General features: G+C 47.8%; 1 protein-coding gene across 3 annotated transcripts in view; it reads right to left on the reverse strand.

Moving 5' to 3' along the window:
• ANXA6 (annexin A6) overlaps window positions 1-4,601 on the reverse strand; it is a 46,525-nt gene extending 41,924 nt beyond the window's left edge. For 2 of the 3 annotated variants that reach the window (XM_010970007.3, XM_010970006.3), the window contains exon 1: window positions 4,445-4,601. The gene's annotated coding sequence lies outside the window, so the exon portion shown is untranslated. Of the gene's footprint in view, window positions 1-4,369; window positions 4,389-4,444 lie in introns of those variants that run through there. The other variant, XM_045506718.2, reaches the window with a different exon arrangement.
• Between the last annotated feature and the right edge of the window lie 13,009 nt (window positions 4,602-17,610).

Below are 17,610 nucleotides of genomic sequence, written 5' to 3' on the forward strand. Positions count from 1 at the left end.
CCCAGACCTCGGTGCCCCAGGAGTGAGGGACTGATGTCACTGCTGTGCCCATTCAGCTACAATACTCACTTCAATGCAGGCCCTCTGAGCTCAGCACTCAAGGCCCCTGACATCCTTGCTATGTATCTGCCCTCCCCTCCCTGCTTTTCACCCACCACCACACCCACCCTCTAACCCCCTAAACCAGGAGTCTCTTCCACCAGCATTTTCTATCCAGCCTTCTAGCATCAAAACCAGTGCTTTTTTCAATTCTGGCTTCATTAATACCACCCGGGGAGTTTTTCAAACTTACCAAAGCATAAGGCCAACCCCCAGAGATTCTGATTTCAATGGTTCTGGGATGAGGCCTGGGCTTTGGTACCTTTTAAAAACTTTCCTAGGTGATTCCACTAACTCTTCTAGGAAACCAGGAGGGACTTCTCCAAGGCTTGGGTCAACTTTCGGTGGATATATCATTCCTCAGTTAGATGGAGGCTGCTTGTCTCCAAGGTATTGAGGGAAAAAAATCTTTAAATATGCACAATAATTCTTAGAGATACGCTTGTTCTGCCCTATCTGATAAAGATCCAGTGGACTTCCCTTCCCTCCCCCACCTCTGGTGGAAAAACCAGTTTGCCTCCATGTATACGTTCCTTTCAGTGTAAAGGCGGCAACTGACTCTCTTCTGAGCTGGTTCTAACAGCTGCCTGAATAGAATAAGTAGAATAAAATGCTTAGTACATGATCATTTTTATATCTGTGTAGGTCATGATTTTACCTGTTCTTGAAAATTACTGTGTGTTTCCCTGATGCACCCGCAAGGATTGTTGGGTGAAAGGTATGGGATGGTTTTCATGTTTTCTTTAGTGACTCCCTTGAAAAATCGCAAAATAAAAAGAATCATCTGGCCTACTGGTTTTCAAAGTCATTGTACAGCCAGGAGAGGAAGTAACTTGACGGGTTAAGTAACCTGCCCAACTCATGAAGAAAATTAGTGATTAAGCAGGAGCTCATTTTTTAAAAGATATTTATTGAGCGTCTTCTGCATGCCCACCGGCAGGAGTTGGGGGCAGAACAGAAAATGAGACAGACGAGTCTCCCGCCCCCACATAAAGCTGACAGTCTAGCGCAGTGATCTGCAAATTTCTCTGACCCTGTATACCACCAGTAACAAAAGAGAAAAAAAGATCGTTCATCATGATAAGCAAAAATATACTTTCTAAGCAGATTAGAAGCACACATAAGAGGTCTAACAGCTTCTTCCTGTACCCCAGAAAATCATCTTTAGTGCCTCCCAGGGTGAGTGCACCCCACTTCGGAGGCCCCTGGCCCATAAAATCTAGATCCTTTCCTTTCCCCTATTGGGATGGCTCCTCCCCCAACCCTCAGGGAAACACCCAGGACCAGCCCCTCTGCCCTCCAGGGTCTGCGTTTAATGAAGCCAGAGGAAATGCCATTCTTGGCCCTGGGCCTGGGCACACCCCCCAGCTCTGAGCACTCGGTTTCTTGGAGAGCAGTGTCTTTCCCTCTCCTGACGCAGAACCATTGATCCTCAGACTGGACAAGGCCCCAGGAGATTATCAGGCCGTCCCAGGTTTGGAATTGGACTGGCCTGGGTTTGAATCCCAGCTCAGGTCACAGCAAAGCGAAGGGTCCCCCAGTGCAAAGGGAGGGGCCAGAATGCCCAAGACTGAAGACTGACTTGCTACTTAGAAGCTGTTGTAGCCTCGGGCACATACTTAACCTCACAGGATGGGAGATGAAAATAGCACCTACCTCAGAGAAATTGTGGTGAGGATGAAAAAAACTTAAGACACACCTAGTGCTTAGAAGATGCCCTGGCATACCGGACACATGATGTCAATGTTAATATTCTTTCTTCCCTAAACTCTTGAGGGCTGCGTTTCCACATCTGCAAAATGGGCACGGTAACAGCATCTAACATATCAAGGGTTCAGCCAAGGCCTGGTAAGTTGGAGGGGTTCAACAAATAATAGAATTTACTATTTCATTATTATTCACCAGGACACTGTTTTGCAGATGAGGAACCTGAAGCTTAGGCCACCTGCCTTTTCAAGCGCCACACCCTTCTGAGATTACAGCAGTAGCTCTTGATTCTCTGGGCACAGCACTCAATAGTTTGCAAGGCACTTTTTCACAATGCCATCTTATAGTCCTGTGAGGATATACATCAACCTCATCCTCATCTTACACATGGGGGTGGGGGTGGTCTGAGGCTCGAAGAACCCAAGGACAGGTGTTCCTCCTTAGCCAGTCTCAGTGGGCACTTTTCAACCCCAGGAGGAAAGGGAGTGTGGCTGGATTCCAAATCAAGAAGTTTAAAAAAGATAATGGCATCTCCACCCAAGACTTCCTCTCCTCGGTTGAGAGGGAGGTGGAGGGAAGTGCATGCTCAAATCAGGGTAGAGACCACACCTTGTGCTTTGTCCCCACCCAAGAAGCATCTTGGAGGGGCTGGGTGGGGTGAAGCTGGTGACACTACTAGACCTCCCCAGAAAATCCTAGAATGGCACAGTAAGAAGAGCCAGGCAGCCCCATTTTACCAACTCGCATCCCTCTAGAGAGGAAGGCACTAAGGCCCAGAGGGGTAGGATTGTGCCCAGGGCCCCAGCTGGTTAGTGGCAGGGCAGAGGCTGGGACTGGGTGTGGCTAGAGCCTCGTGGCCCCAGACTCCCTCCGGGTGGCGCCGCAGTGCAGATGCTCCAGACGCTGGCAGCTGCCCAGTACTGCAGAGCTCCCCGACCCCGTCCCTGAAATAAGCCCAAGAGGCCAGGGCCCCGACTTCCCAGGGGCAGCCCCCTCCTCTGCACACTCGCAGTCTGCCCCACCAACAGCTGTGGCCCTTATCCTGAAACCGCAAATATTTTCTGTATCCCAGCAGCCTGGGCCTTGGGAACAAAGGGAGGAAGACAAAGGAAGATGGGTGAGTGGCTGTCACAGCTGCAAAGGGGGATGAAGGCCTCGACCCCACCCTACTTCCACAATTCTAAGTCTAAAACAGTTGAATCCTAGAAGCAGCAGCCAGCTCAGCACACTTTGCTAGAGACCATAACTAAGGCCCAGAGAGGGAAGGCCCCGCCCAAGGACCCTCAGCACGTGGAACTGTAACCCAGCTTTCCACTGACCCCCAGGCCAGTGCCCTTGGCAATGGTGCAGCCTTGCCAGCCAGAAGGACAGGGTCCATGGGAGCTGAGGCTGGGCGGTCATTCACCTCAAAAGGGAGGCCAGGCAGGTCAGGATATTCCATCTGGGGCAGTGAGGCCAGCAATTTAAGGTGTGCTTTGGGCAAGGAGGAGGGAGAAGTGAGGGGAAAGGGCGGACTCGGGGGAAACCAGAGTTTTTTCACTGACCCAGGAACCATATGTCCAAATTTGGCATTTTCGGGGAAGACCCACCAGGGTTTAGAGAAAAGGAGGGGGAGGGCGGAAGCAACGGGTGGATTATCCTCACAAAGGACCCCCCTCCCTTCCCTTGCAGGGACTACCAGGGTAGACCGCGCTCCTCAAGCCTTTAATCATTCCTTGCAGCTGGCAAATAAATCAATTTTTACAGCCATTGTTTCCTCTGAGGGGGCTGGGTTTATCAGCTCTGGACTTGGAGCAGGAAATTGAGGCTCAGAGAGGGAAAGCTACTGATTCAAGGTCACACTGCAAGTTGCTGGTGGCGCTGAGATTCGGACTCAGGGTATTCTACTCTTATGCTAGTTTTGGGGGAGTCATCTGAAGCCTCCAAATTTTGGAAAGGCCAAAACTGGGCTGAGGCGTAGCAGGAAGAAGGGTGGGGCCTCTGTCCCACCACAAGGCCCCTGGAGCCCAGCTGGGAGTCTCCCTTAGTGGTCCCAAGAGGACGGAAGGGTCCATCGGGGTCCCGAGGTGTGGACAGCCTGTCCCTCATCAGCATTGCACACAAAGAGCCCTCTCCCAACCACACACACAAGCCGTCTCAGGTGCGGCCGGAGGGTCTGACTCTTTATACCCTCATTCTTCGGCCTCAGCTACACCCTTCCCTGCGGGTCCTTAGACCTCCGTCCAGCTGCCTCCAACCCCGGGCCTTCCGAGTCTTTCCAGCCCTGCAAAGCAGGGCCAGGCGCCCCGGGCCCCTCCACCACACCCTCCGCAGCGCCCGCCCGCCGACCCCCTCCACGGCCGCAGCCCGCGCGCCGTCCGCCTCCGCGTCTCCGCCTGCGGCAGGGGATTCGCTCCACCGCCCGGCCCCAGACACGCCCTGCCCGCGACCCTCTCGGATTACCGCGCCCCGGGGGTCCCGGTCCCCGCGGCCGCCACCCCCCGCGCCCCTCCCGCTCCGGGGCGCCCCTCCCCGCAGGCGGCGGCAGGGGTAGCTCAGCGATGACGGGGCGATTATTGCTCACCCCCGCGTCCCTGCAGCCCCCCGGGGCGGGCGGTGTCCCATGGAGCGATCTTGTCTATGGCCTCAACCCACTCACCGCGCGGCGGAGGCCTCCTGGCGCAGATGAGCAGACGGACAGACGGGTGGAGGGACGCGCAGACGCGGCGCTCGCTGGGTCGGAGCCCGTTAGCAGAGCAGCAGCAGCCGCAGCGCTGGAGCGGGCTGGGAGGACAGTCCTCAGCTCCTGGGCGGGACACGTGGCGCGCAGGGGCCAATCCGGCTCGCCCCGCCTCCCCTCCCCGCCCCCCCTTGCCCACCTCCCAAGTTCATTTGCTCCGGGAATCCTAGAATGTCATCAGTCGGGAGGGGCCTCGCCAGGAGAACCGCCATCTGTGCTCAGACCCCAGATCTGAGACCTGGAGAAGCAGGGAGAATTTGGCCAAGGTCAATCGGCCAGTCAGGGCTAGAAGTCAAAGCTCCTGCCTGACACCCAATTCTGGACACTTTCCTCCAAATTCCTACTGCTCCCCAAAGCTTTGTTGGGAAATAGAACCTTGAGATTTGACCAAATTAAGGCCACTCACTTTATCTGCCTAATGAGATTCCAACCCTTAAGAGCCCCATCAGGTCTTAGCCACTTTCCCGAGGAGAGCTTAGAGAAGTTCTGTTTTTTAACCACAATCACACAGCTGGTAAGCCGTGGAGCGGGGATTCGAACCTGGGCCAGGTGACTCCAGGGAGTGCGTTTATTCTAGATTGACTTTGGGGAGTGCATAGTCCAGGGAAAAGGGAGAGACCAAGAGACCAGCAGTTATAATCTAGGGCTGTGGGTAAAACCATAGAATTATTTAAAAACTGATAATGTCTTTGGGAATCCAGAGGATGAGAGAGGATTTGTAAAGACTTCCTGGAGGCGGTGATGCTGCAGTAAGTTCAGTAGTACTTTCCCACCCCTTAGAAATTCTGCTTTGGTGGAAAGATAGCAACCCTGGGCTGTCACTCAGCTGCTGAGTCTTCATGCGCAAGACGCTTAACCGCTCTGATTTTCAATTTGCTCATCCAAAAGACAGGGATAATCAAAGTTTCTTCCAAAGGTTGTCCTCAATCTGTCACTAGTTTAGAGAACTCTAAGCCTCTAACAAGGGGACCTGGTTGGAAAGTATGTTGTTTCATTTATTCATTTCCCAACAAGCATTTATGGAGCATATGCTGCATGCTGGGCACTGAGCTGGGAGGCTGAAGGGAGCAGATGGAAAATGAGGCCCTGACCTGCCCTCATGGAGCTTCCACTCTTGTGGAAGACAGATGTTTAGGTCATTGTTATAAGAATTAGGCAGCTGTAATCTGGAAACTATAAAGTGCTCTGATGGCCACAGCAGATGGACCCAGCCAAACCTAGACCTCTGGATGAGAGTGATGTTAAGTTGTAAACAAAAGATGAATGGAATCTAGTAGGAGACTAAGAAGAAATTAAAACAATTACCTTAAGATAAGATGTGCTGTCAGTGGTAGCAATACCTTCTGAGATAGAATATGGAAGGGCTGACCCCAGGGAGGAAGGAGGTGGGGGTCCCCTCAAGCATCATTACAGTATCTGCTATGTGTTGAGCATTTTCTAGGAGCCAGGCATTGCTGTAAGCGCTTTACTTGCAATGTCACATTGAATCCTCACAGCTCATTAATAAGTATTTATTCAGCACCTACTCTGTGCCAGGCACTATTTTAGGCGCTTTGTCAGCAAACCACATGCAGATCTCTGCCCTCATGGAGTCCGCATTTCCATCAGGAAATGAGAGAGACACACAACAAGCAACCATGACAATATGTTAGTAGGTGACAAGTGCCATGGACAAAATAGATGAAGAGTCCCAGGATGACAGGGGACACTGTAGTGTTATGGAGGGTGTTTGGCAGAGGCCTCAGTGAGAGGGTGAGATCTGAGCAAAGACATGGAGCAGGTGAGGCAAGTAGTGGAGCTGATGGGAGACCTGTGGGAAGAGTGCTCCAGGCAGAGGAACAGCTGGAGCACATGCTCCGGGGCAGGAGCAGGCCTGCAGTGTTGGAGGAACAGCAGAAAGTGTGGCTGGAGTCCAGTGAGCAGGGAGGAGAGTAAGGTCGCGGGGAGGTTGAGGGGGTGGGGTTGTGGGAAGAACCTGGAGCTCCAAGGTCTGAAGGCAAGAAAAGATAGATGTCCCAGCCCCAGAAGAGGGAGACTGAACTTGCCCTTCATTTGCCTTTTGCTCCATTTGGGTCCTCAATGGACTGCAGAGGACCAGCCTCTTTGCTCAGTCTACTGAATCAGATGCTAATCTCATAGCTAATCAAATGCTTACTGTCACAGATACACCCAGAAATCATGTTTTACCTAGCTCTCTGGTCAGCCCCGTTGTGAAAGGAAAACCAAAATGGATTTGGGATTGTTGAGAGCTCTCTAAAATGGAGCCTGGAGGCCACTGAGGAAGAGTGACTGGTGTCTGTCTTAGCCTGGATGGAATCTGACCTTTTGAGCACTGATTGTTCTCCAGAACATCTATTGTCACCCAGAACACCTGCCAGAACCTCAAGGTATTTATCAGACCCTTACCCTAAAGTAACCTGTACAGCCATCCCTTAAGGACAAACTTTACTTTCTTGTGTCAGAGTCCAGCCTCCTGGCTTTTGCCTTTAAAAGCCCTTGGCTCTTTCTCTTCCCTGGAACACTCTTTCAGTTTTATCAGAATCTGTGTCTCCCAAATTGCAATTCTTAAGACCCCAAGTAGACTCTTATTTGCAGCTGTCTGCATTTCTTTAGTTGACATTACATGGTGTCAGACGAATGGGATACAGAGTGACCTGCCTCGTCCCTCGTTCCAGCACAACCATGGATTCCAGTAAGATACCTGCTCTGTGTTTCTTTGGTGGTCCTGGATGGTGGTGGTAAGTCCTCCTGTTCCTGAACCTCCCACCTTGATAGAGGTTATACTTTATTTTGGTGTCGTCTATGCTGGCTTCTGTTTTCAGGACAGTAATTACTCCTGGAAAAACGGAAAATTCACTTTCTAAGGGTAAGGCTGTAGAGCATCCTCCTTCTGCAGCTTCTATTGGGTTTTTGACAAAAACGATGGACCCTCGTGTATAGCACAGGGAACTATACTCAATGGCCTGTGGTAACCTATGATAAAAAAGAATACGAAAAAGAAAAAAAAATATGGCCCCATAGACCCAAATCGGCCAATTCAATCGTTCATACGTTTACTAAAAATCAAGTAAGTTCATGTTATCTCTGTTACAAAATTTGTCAGCAAGAAAAATAACTTGGTATGATAAAATTTTCATAAGCATATTAAATGTAAATGTCAAGAGTTTTTAGGTGAACTCTTTAGAATAATTATGTTTTATGATATGTCTACTTAAATTGTTTTCTTATATCTTTTTGGTAACTTGAAACAGGGTTTTGCTAAATTAAGTTAAATGATTGAAATGTATTAAATATCTAGATCAATCCCAAATAAAATAAGATACTGAGATGTTAATTATTGAACACTGGCATCCTTTAACAGAGAAACATATTTGGGACTATTAGTAAATATCTTTGGTGCTACACTGAGAACATTTTCTATGAGAAAGCACATGTTTCTAGAAATTATAAAAAAGTATGTTTGCCATCCTACAGAGAACTATTGTAAAAGACAGCTCATAATTGCTTACTTCTTAGTTTTCACTAGAAATTGAAGTTTTTAAAGGTTAGGAATTTTAATATATGTGATTGTTGACTGAAATAAAATGTACAACCTAAAAGTTGAGAGTTATGTTTTATTCGGTGGAAATTTCGGAGGACTCAGCCTGGGATGGCAGCCTCTCAGGTCGATCTGAGGGACTGCTCCGAAGAGGTAGGGGAGGAGCCAGGACACATAGGAGTTTTACAACAAAGAGCAGGCAGTCAGAACATTACAATGTTACTGTTAATTAAAGAAAACCAATGTCAAGTTAAAGGATTTAGCGCTTTTCTATGTATGGGAAGAAGCAAATGTCTGGGCTCATGGAAATCATTCCTTTGATATGCACCTTAGCTATCTAGGGCCAGTGTCCCTTTCTTTCCTGTCCCTCAGGGGGCACCATAGGGGGCGGCTGCAGAAGCCGAGCTCCCTGCGCATTTGTATCCTAAGTTGGCTGATGCCTTGATGGCCACAGCATTCTTTGTTCATTTCTATGACTTGCGGTATTTTTCTTTCACAAAGTCTTTGTTATATTGTTTAAATGGAAAACTAAGCATATTTTCACAGTGACCTCTGACCCTATTTGACCAAGTGTTGTGAAAACTTTTATCTAAAAAAAAATTCTAAATGAAGTCTTTTTGAACTCAGAACTAACTTTGAGATTTGAAATATTTCAAAGGGCCCCTGAAGTTATCGAAGATGTGTTCTTGCTCCTTTCCAAAGGGAGGAGTTAAACCAATGAGACTTACATGATATGTGCTATTACACAGGAAGCATTGTTTTCTGTGCTGTGAAGGGCCCACTCGGTGGAGGGTTTTGGGTGAGGACCTGACAGGAAAGGGCTGAGCATAACCAGCATCAACTACTTATTCCTGGAGTTTTGCTGCAAAAGGCGGCAAAGAAATGGGGCAGTGTCTGGCAGGAGGACTGAGGTCGAGAGGAGGGTTTTGTTTTTTGGTTTTTGTTTTTGTTTTTTCAAGACTGGAGACATCACAGCATATTTGTATGCTGATAGGAATGGTCAGATAGAGGGGAAACACTGAAGGTTGGGAAAGAGTGGGATCTAATGTGCAGGTGTAGGGGTTGTTAGTATCCTTAATTTGTGGTAAAGTTAACTGGAATTCATAGACTTTATGGTCTTTGCCCGAAGTCAGCCCAAGAGACTAAGGCAGGAGTGAAAGCTGAGTCCCCTGACTGCAGAGCCCAGGGTCTTATTCCCTGAGCTACAGAAAAAAGTCTAATATACTGCTTATTCTTTTTGAGCTGATCATCTCATTTCTGGGAATCCATCCTAAGAAAATAGATTGAAATACAGAGAAAGCTTTTTCAGGCCTGACAGTGTATTTTTTAAACGCAAAAAGGAAACAACCTGAACATACAGGGACTGTGGGATAGCAAGTAAACATATGTCACACGGCCTCACTGGCTAGGATACACAAAACCTGGAAGGAGACAAACAGGATGGAAATAGGCTAAGGTGACTTCATCCTTTTGGTGCTGTCCCGAGCTCCGTCCTCCATGGAGGGGCCCTTCTGAAAGAGTTTATAAGAGAGACAGTGTGTTATTGTGACGCGGGCCAGAACAATGTACTGGGATTCCAGACTTTCTCACTTCCCTCCTCTGGGCTGTAGTTTCTCTGATTTAAGAGAAGAGAAGTTCAAAATCTCCAGGCTGCCCTATGGGAATCTGGAAATGGTCAGATACTGCCACCTACTGGCAGACCCCAGTTCTGCTGGCCCCTGTGGGGATGGGGTGCCTGGTGTTGGGCGGTCCCAGACGGGTCTCACTTCAAATTCACTAGAGGAAGGAGCTTCAGGCTGTACAGTTCGCCTGACCACCTGGAAGACCCCTTTCCTCCACCACAACCCCTCTTAGGGCCCGTTTCAGTTTCAGTGCCTGGCATTTCTCCTTAAGACTTGAGGATTGCTCCTGCCTATGGGAGGGCACATAAGGAGAATCTAACCACTTGGCACAAAGTGGATTATTTTCTACTATGAATTCTCAGCAACATAAGGGCACTTAGTTTTGGGCAGGCAGGTCACTTAGAGGGTGGAAGATGGAGAAGCAGTGTACAAACGAAGGGCAGGCTTAAAAATCACACTACTTTTCTCATGATTTTCTTTGTTTCTCTTATTGTAAAAATAATGGGTATTCATTAGAGATAATCGAAAAAGGAAAAACAATTTAAAGCCATAATTTTACAAGCCAAAGAGAGCCTACATTAACAACTCATTCTTTATTATATAATAGCAACAACAAATATAATAATAGCAGCATTTATGGGGCATTTTCTTTTCTTTGCAAAAAAATTGTAACTTATTACAAATATCATTTTATCTTTTATAAAACTTAATTTATTGTGAACATTTTAAATATGATTAAATGTCCTTATTCAAGACATTGAAAGTAACTGTATCAAATTCCATTACATGGTAATAGTACAGCTTATGTATCTAACTGCCTATTGTTGGGATGTTCGTTGATTCTGATTTTTTTCAGCAAGGCTTTGAGATTGTTTTCTGAAACTTGAATTCCGGATAGAAGAGTAAGGAGTATTTTTTGAGGCTTCTGATAAATATTGCCAAGTTGCCCTCCATTGAGAGGAAATCAATCCATGCTGCCACTCGCAAGGTAGAAGAGAAACCACTGAACCTTAGAATCATGACATATATTTCATACATCATGAAACGTTTTTTTCATCCATTATCCCTTCGCAATTGAGAGAGACGGAGCAGGCACTATAAACCCATTTAAAAGACATGGAACCTGGGACCCAGGGAAGTTCCACGGCCGAGCCTGCGTAACACAGCTATTTAGGGTCTGACCTGAACTCAGGTTTTCTCAAGCTGTCTCCTGAGTCTCCTAAACAAACTCACTTCTTTTAGGTTTAACAGCATATAGAGATGAGAAGGCTTCTTGGACACCAGAGTGTACTGTGGACCTTCCAGGCAGCTCATCACCCCACAGCAAAGTAGGGCAAAGAAGAGATTGCTGAGATCCCCAAGGAGAAAGTTCTAGGAAGGCAGGGGTCATGGTGAAAGGGGCAGGTCTGAAAACCACTGTAATTAGAAAAATCTGCGTTGTGCGGCGCTGTAGAGCACAGTCTTTACATTAAAAAGCAAATAAGCCCTAGGGGCTAGTTTCACCACATTCTAGTGGAGTCACCATGAACCATTTCTTTATTTTTCTGAGATTCTGTTTTCTCAGTTATAATACGTGGGTACTCACAAGTTTGCTGTTGGAATTTACTGATATGATGATATAAATGACTTGGCAGCAATTAGTGCTTAGTAATGAGATAATAAACATAAGCATTGTTATTATTTATTACGTGGATAGAGTCCTGGTCTATTAATAATAAGAGGCGAGAGCTAGGCTGGCTGGGTCATGGGGTTTTGCACAGTAGTTTTGTTCCTATCTGTGTGTTAGTAAAGAGAAGGGGATAGGATTAGATGATCCTCTAAGATTCCTTTTGTTCTTTGTTTCCTATATGAAGACTTTTGGTCTCTAACATCCTAAGATCCCATTTGCTGTCGAAGAATCTGTGTTTGTTTCAATATTCTGTGAGATTAAGATTCTCTAACCTTGAGATCCCCTTTCTGGGACTCCAAGATCCCATGACTCACTCAAAATTCTATTGAAAGATTCCATTTGCATGAAATGAGAGCTCTTCTTCTAAGCCTGGCAGAAGCCTGCCTGACTAGCTCTTACTATTCTTGTGGGTTTCTCCTTAAATAGCCCTTCTTCAGAAATTCCTTCCTAGTCCTTCCTCTAGTGCACTTTTTACACCCCTCTCCACGGCCTCTCCTGGAATGCTGGTCTTTCCATCATAACACGGGTCCCAGGTGGTATTTTTATATTTATTTGTGTGCTTTTGGTTAATGCCTGTCTTCGTGTCTCCATTGCTTGGTAAAGTAGATTCTCAATAAATATTTGATAAATGAAAAATAATTGAATGAATGAATTCTACAGTTCAACGGTTCCGTGAGTGTTTATTCCCAAGGTCTACCATTCCAGACACTCCTTGCCCCCTCACCCACCTGAGGGCTGACTCCCGGGAAGGGAGTGACCTTTCCAATTCCATGGTGTTGACTGGACCCTTTGTGTCTGGTCTCCCTCCGCTCCCCTCCCTTCCATTATTTATTTGCCTCTTTAGGAGCTCTGGGATTAGAAGTCTGGGCTATGTCTCTGCTGTTGAAACCAGCCTGGAGTAGTTCATTCATTCAGCAAATGTTTGCCTAGTGCCCACAAGTGCCAGGCACTGTGCGAGGGGACTGGAACAAAGCAGGAGCTGGTCCCAGCCTTCACAGAGCTCACACCCTAGAGGGCCAGAGGTGGACGCTCACGGCACAATCACACAGATTCCCATAAAATTACAAGTGGTGGTAAGTGCTGTGGGACTGAAAGGAACAGGATGCTCTCGGTGTGTAAGAGCCCACAGTCCAGACCCAGGACCTTGGATGGGCCCCCTACACCCATTGTCTTGAACACCTGGCTGCTCTCCTGGTGAAATCTCTCCCCTAGGGAACATGCAGTGAGAACTTGGGTCCAAAGAAGTGACCTGCCCAGCTCCCAAGCACCTCCCTTGGGAACACAACACCTGTGAGGCTGGAAGCTAAACCATCAGCTCTCAGAGCCCTGCCCTTCTTTGCAGGACTCGGTCACCGAAAAGAGAATGCTAAAGCTCCGGAAGGCTGGAGCTCTAGGTGTACGTCACCCTCCTGGGACAGATGGGGAAACTGAGACCCAATGAAAGGAGGCTGCCTGGGGCCACACAGTGAGTGGCAAAGCGAGCACCAGACCCCAAACCCCCAGGCTCCCTGTTCTCTGCTGCCCGCCACCCTCTGCCCTCCCTCCCTCCCTCCAAGAATGACCATAGGGTTTATACAGGGAGAATCCTGTGGCAACCAGGAGCCTGGAGGGTTTCTATCTGTTACTAGCAAGAGCTAGGGTGCTGACCAAACTCTGCGGGGGAGCAAGAGCTCCTGGCTCTGTTCGGAGGGGTTTGCGCTGCGGCGCTCACTTAGGTCACAATCATACATGAGTGAAAACCCATGCCTGCGCTGAAACCATACTTTTCATTTAACAAACACTGTCTTCAAGGAAATGTAGGTATTTGAGCCTTGAAATGCTAGTTCTTGCCCATTGTGGCATCGTTTCCAATAGTGAAAAATGAAAACAACCTTTACCAAAACAGCCTAATTAATGTCCCTTGGTCAGGGAACGGATGAAGGGCCTAGAGCCCAGAGCCAAGCCACAGGACACTATGGAGCAACTGAAAGTATAAAAGTAGGTCTAACACGTTGCTGTATATAAAATAGAAAACCAACAAGGATCTTCTGTACAGCACAGGGGGCTATATTCCATTTCTTGTAATAACATATAATGGAAAAGAATCTGAAAAGAAAAAAATATATGTATGTATGTGTATAATTGAACCACTTTGCTGTACACCTGAAACTACCATTATAAATCAACCACATTTCAATAAAATTTTTTTTTAAAGCAGGTCTATAGGGGGCCATGGCACATTGTTGAGTTGTTTTTGTTTTTTAAAAAAAGCAAGTTTAAGAAATATATGCAGAGTGTGAAACCATCTTTAAAAAAAACTCACAAAACAATGCTGTATTTTTCTATGGATACACATGTGTTTATATAAATGCAGGGAAAAATCTGGAAAAACACACACCAAGGCAATAACCTCTGAGGAAACGGGATGGTGCCATATATTGGGGGAGGGGCTGTCAAATGGAACTTCAGTTTAATTTTTTTTTTGGAGAATAAATTTTATTTATGTATTATTTACTTAAGTGAAAATATTTTGTAGAAACACCATTCTTTAGAGCAAGGGTCGATGAAGTTTTCCTGCCAAGGGCAGCAGTAAATATTTTAGGCCCCGTGGGCCACATGTCGGCTGTCCTGTTACAAATGCAGCCCTAGACAGCACATACAAGAAGGGCCCTTTTCCAATACTTTATTTATGGACACTGAAATTTGAGTTTCACATAATTTTCCTGTGTCACCAAATTTTTTTTACCCATTTAAAAATGTGAAAACCATTCTTAGCTCACCGGCCCCCCAGAAGCAGGCAGCTGGTAGCTCTGGCCCCAGGGAGTAGTCAAATCCTGCTTTAAGTCCAATGTAAGCCCCTCACTCCTGGCCACACTCACCTATCTGGTCCTCAAGTGTTCTGTCCTTCAGAGCAGGGCCCCCTCATGAGCCTCCTGTGATCTGCAGTGGCCCCTCTGGCTGCCTCCCAGCTCCACCTGTGTGCCCCTGGGGATTCTCCACTCTGGGCTGCAGGACTATTTTCCTGAACAGGGCTCTGAATGGCTCCATTCACCTTGGCAGGGGGAACCCAGAGAAAGGAATTTTGTTTGGCATCCTGGAGAAGACAGAACTTTGATTTGCCTTTGAAATCAGGCCCCCTCCCCTCCCATTCCCAGGGGTCCCTCGAGACTTCCCTGGTCACACCCTGATGGCCCCAAATCTCTCTCCCCTGCAACTCTGCCGCCATCAGCATCTCGGCTCCAGGTGGCTCTGCCATGGACCCCAGAGCCCTGTGCTTCCCGCCCTGGTGCCTGCTCGTCTGTGTCATGTTAGGTGTGGACATCTCCTTCCATCTTCTTTTCTCCTCTAGGATTCCTGGGGTCCACCTGGACCAACCCCCCTTGCCTCTGCCTTTCCCAGGAATGCCCTGTCACCTGCAGGGGGACGGGGAGTGAGCCCTGGAACTGAGCACTCAGCTCAGCTCCTCCACTCATTGTTCCCCCCGTGGCTGGGTCCTGTCACCTCTGTGAGCTCAGCTTCCTCATCTTACAATGACAACGACAAACAGCGTGCATTATCTCCCAAGTCCTTTCCAGACCCAACAGGCCTCTGTGATCTGAAAGTCAGAGGCTATCATTTTAAGTGTAGCAATCTGGGATTCACCGGATGGTACAGTGTGTGGAACTCTGAAATCTGACAGCATACGTCCTGGTTCCTCCAGTGACTGGCAAGATCTAATAAAACTAAGTCTCTAAGACTCAGTTTACTTAGGAGTAGAGTGAGGATAACAGTAATCCTAAAATTATAGGGGGGGGGTTGACAATTAAATGATGTAATACATATAGACACTTGGCTTGGAGCCTACTTCACTAACAATAAGTGATCATGTTATTATTTTAATTTAAAAGAATCTGACTATACCTGATCCTACCAAGATTATATAATTCCAAGAGTCTGAGTGTTTATGTCCGGATTCTTTGACTCTAAGAATCTATGGTTTTTGTTGCAAAGATCTGCAGCTGTAGGGTTCCATCAAGGGCCCAGCCTGAAGGATTTCTAGCCCAGAACCAGACAGTAGATATATTCCTGGAGGAGACAGACTCTCCATCTCTCTTCTTCCATCCATCCCAGGAAGCGATTGGGGCTGTAATAATGTCTGTGAGAGAATAGCTGTGCTTGAAGCAGGATTTAGAGATCTGATGTCATCCCAGACACCCTCTTCCAGATCTGTCCATCCACTGGCAATTCACTTTCCCACTCGGTGCTGTTAGAATCTCTGTAGGGAGCCTCAGATGGGAGGGAAGGGGCAGGCACCTTCCTGATAAGAAGGTAACAGTTTGTCACAGCAGTGATGGTTGAAATTGAGGGTTGATTTGAAGGAGAAGGAGTTGGAGGATGGGGGATACTGGGGTGATGTGATCACACATTTAGAGCATAGGCACTGAGTAGGATCCTTGAGAGCTCTTCTAGTCCAGGAATTTAAAAACTATGCTCCGAGGAATTAATTCTATTGCCCTTACTGCCTGCCCTGCGGTAGGAGAGAGCAGGGGGAGCAATTGAAAAGCTAGGTGGGTGGGTCTCCAGCCCCGCTGTTCCCTTCAACCAGAACAAAAACTATTATTTTTCAACATTTCAAGAGAGGATTCTGTTATCTAGACTCTGTGTATTGATCGGTTTGCTTTTAAACTTGAAAATCTTGGTTTAGTCCAACCTCTTCATTTTATAAATGCAAAAACCGAGATCCAGGGACAGCAAGGTGAAGAATACAAAGTAGCATCAGACAGGACCCCTCTAATTTGGTGATCTTGGGCAAGCTATGTAACTTAGGGGCCACTCAGTTTCCTCATCTGTAAAATGGGGCAGTAGTGAATGCTTCCTGTAGGGCTTTGTGAGGGTTAGATCAGATAGTGCATGGAAAGTGCCTGGGTGCCCAGTGGTTTTTAGTTGTGATCATTATCGTCATCATCACAAGCTGACCACCCCCCAGGCGTTTGGGTTGCCTCTGTATCCCCAGAGCAAGTTTTTCCCCAGGTCCTGGCTGTCCCAGGTCCAGTGCCAGGCTGTGGTGTGGAGTGAGTGGGGCTGGGGTGTTCCTGGATTGAGGAGTGTGGTGAGGCAGTAGCCACTAGGGCACACTCGTCTGCCCTGTCCAGTGGCAAGCCAGCAGCAGTGCGCTCCTCACCAGTGGAGTCAAGGCTTCTCCAGCCTTTCTGTCTGTCTCAGCAGTTCTCTAAGCAGCCAAGGGGGCTTATCTCCTCCACACAGGACCCCAAACCTGAGACACCCAGTCTGTGGTTCAACCCACTCACTCCCCAGGGTGAGCGCCTGCCTGTGCAATCTCCCTTTTCCCCTTAGTCCCCTCCCAGGGGAACAAGTCCTACTCAACCTTTCTTGCACCCTTAGTGACACAGGAATTCTTCCAGTTCCCAATTAGTTTTGTGTGACAATTGTTCCACATGTGGATGCATTTTTGATGTGTTTCTTGGGGGAGGTGAGCTCCACGTCCTTTTATTCCACCATCTTGATCTGGCTCCCACCCAGATTCTTATCCCAACCATTCTTACAGTCCAATCACCATGTTTGTCCCCCCCCCCCCTCCACAGCAGACCCTCCTTTCTCCCCTAGTCCCACCATACAAGCTTTGGCAACATTGCTCCTACCGAGAGAGAACTTCAGTGTGATGTGCATGGTTCTGGGTGAGCCAGAGGTGGCTGTGGACTCGTCGGGAACACCCAGGGCAGAAGGCAAGAGGAGGCAGGGTGTGTAAGCGGGGGTGGTGGGCTGGGGTGGGGCCATGGGAGGGAAGGATTAGCACGAGGGCCAGGAGCCGTCACGGCAGAGGGGACCACTAGGTGACTGGGAACCTGAGGAGCCTGGACTCTAGTCCAAACTCTGATGCTGCTTTTGAGTGATCTTAGGTGAGTCACTCTCTTTTCTGGGCCTCAGTTTTCTCCTATGTCCGTTAGAGCTACTTCTCAGTTTAGTGTATAAAAATGAGTAACTTGTTCCTTTTCATTTGTCCAATAATTGAGTGCCCACTACATACCAGACACTGTACTTGGTACCAAGACTACAGTGATTTAAAAAGAGATGAGACTTCTGCCTCTCTGAAAGCTCATAGTCTGAATGGGGAGGAAGATGGGGGAATGAACAGACCCGATTATCTAGACAATACAAAGTGCTCCATCGAGGATAAAATGAGGCAGTGTAATAGGGTCTGAGATAGAGCAGTGACCGCGCCTTCTCTGAGGTGACATTCAAGCTGAGACCAGACTGGCCCAAAGCACATGAAGCTGGG

This window comes from Camelus bactrianus, chromosome 3 (assembly GCF_048773025.1).
Source record: "Camelus bactrianus isolate YW-2024 breed Bactrian camel chromosome 3, ASM4877302v1, whole genome shotgun sequence".
Lineage (NCBI taxonomy): Eukaryota > Metazoa > Chordata > Mammalia > Artiodactyla > Camelidae > Camelus > Camelus bactrianus.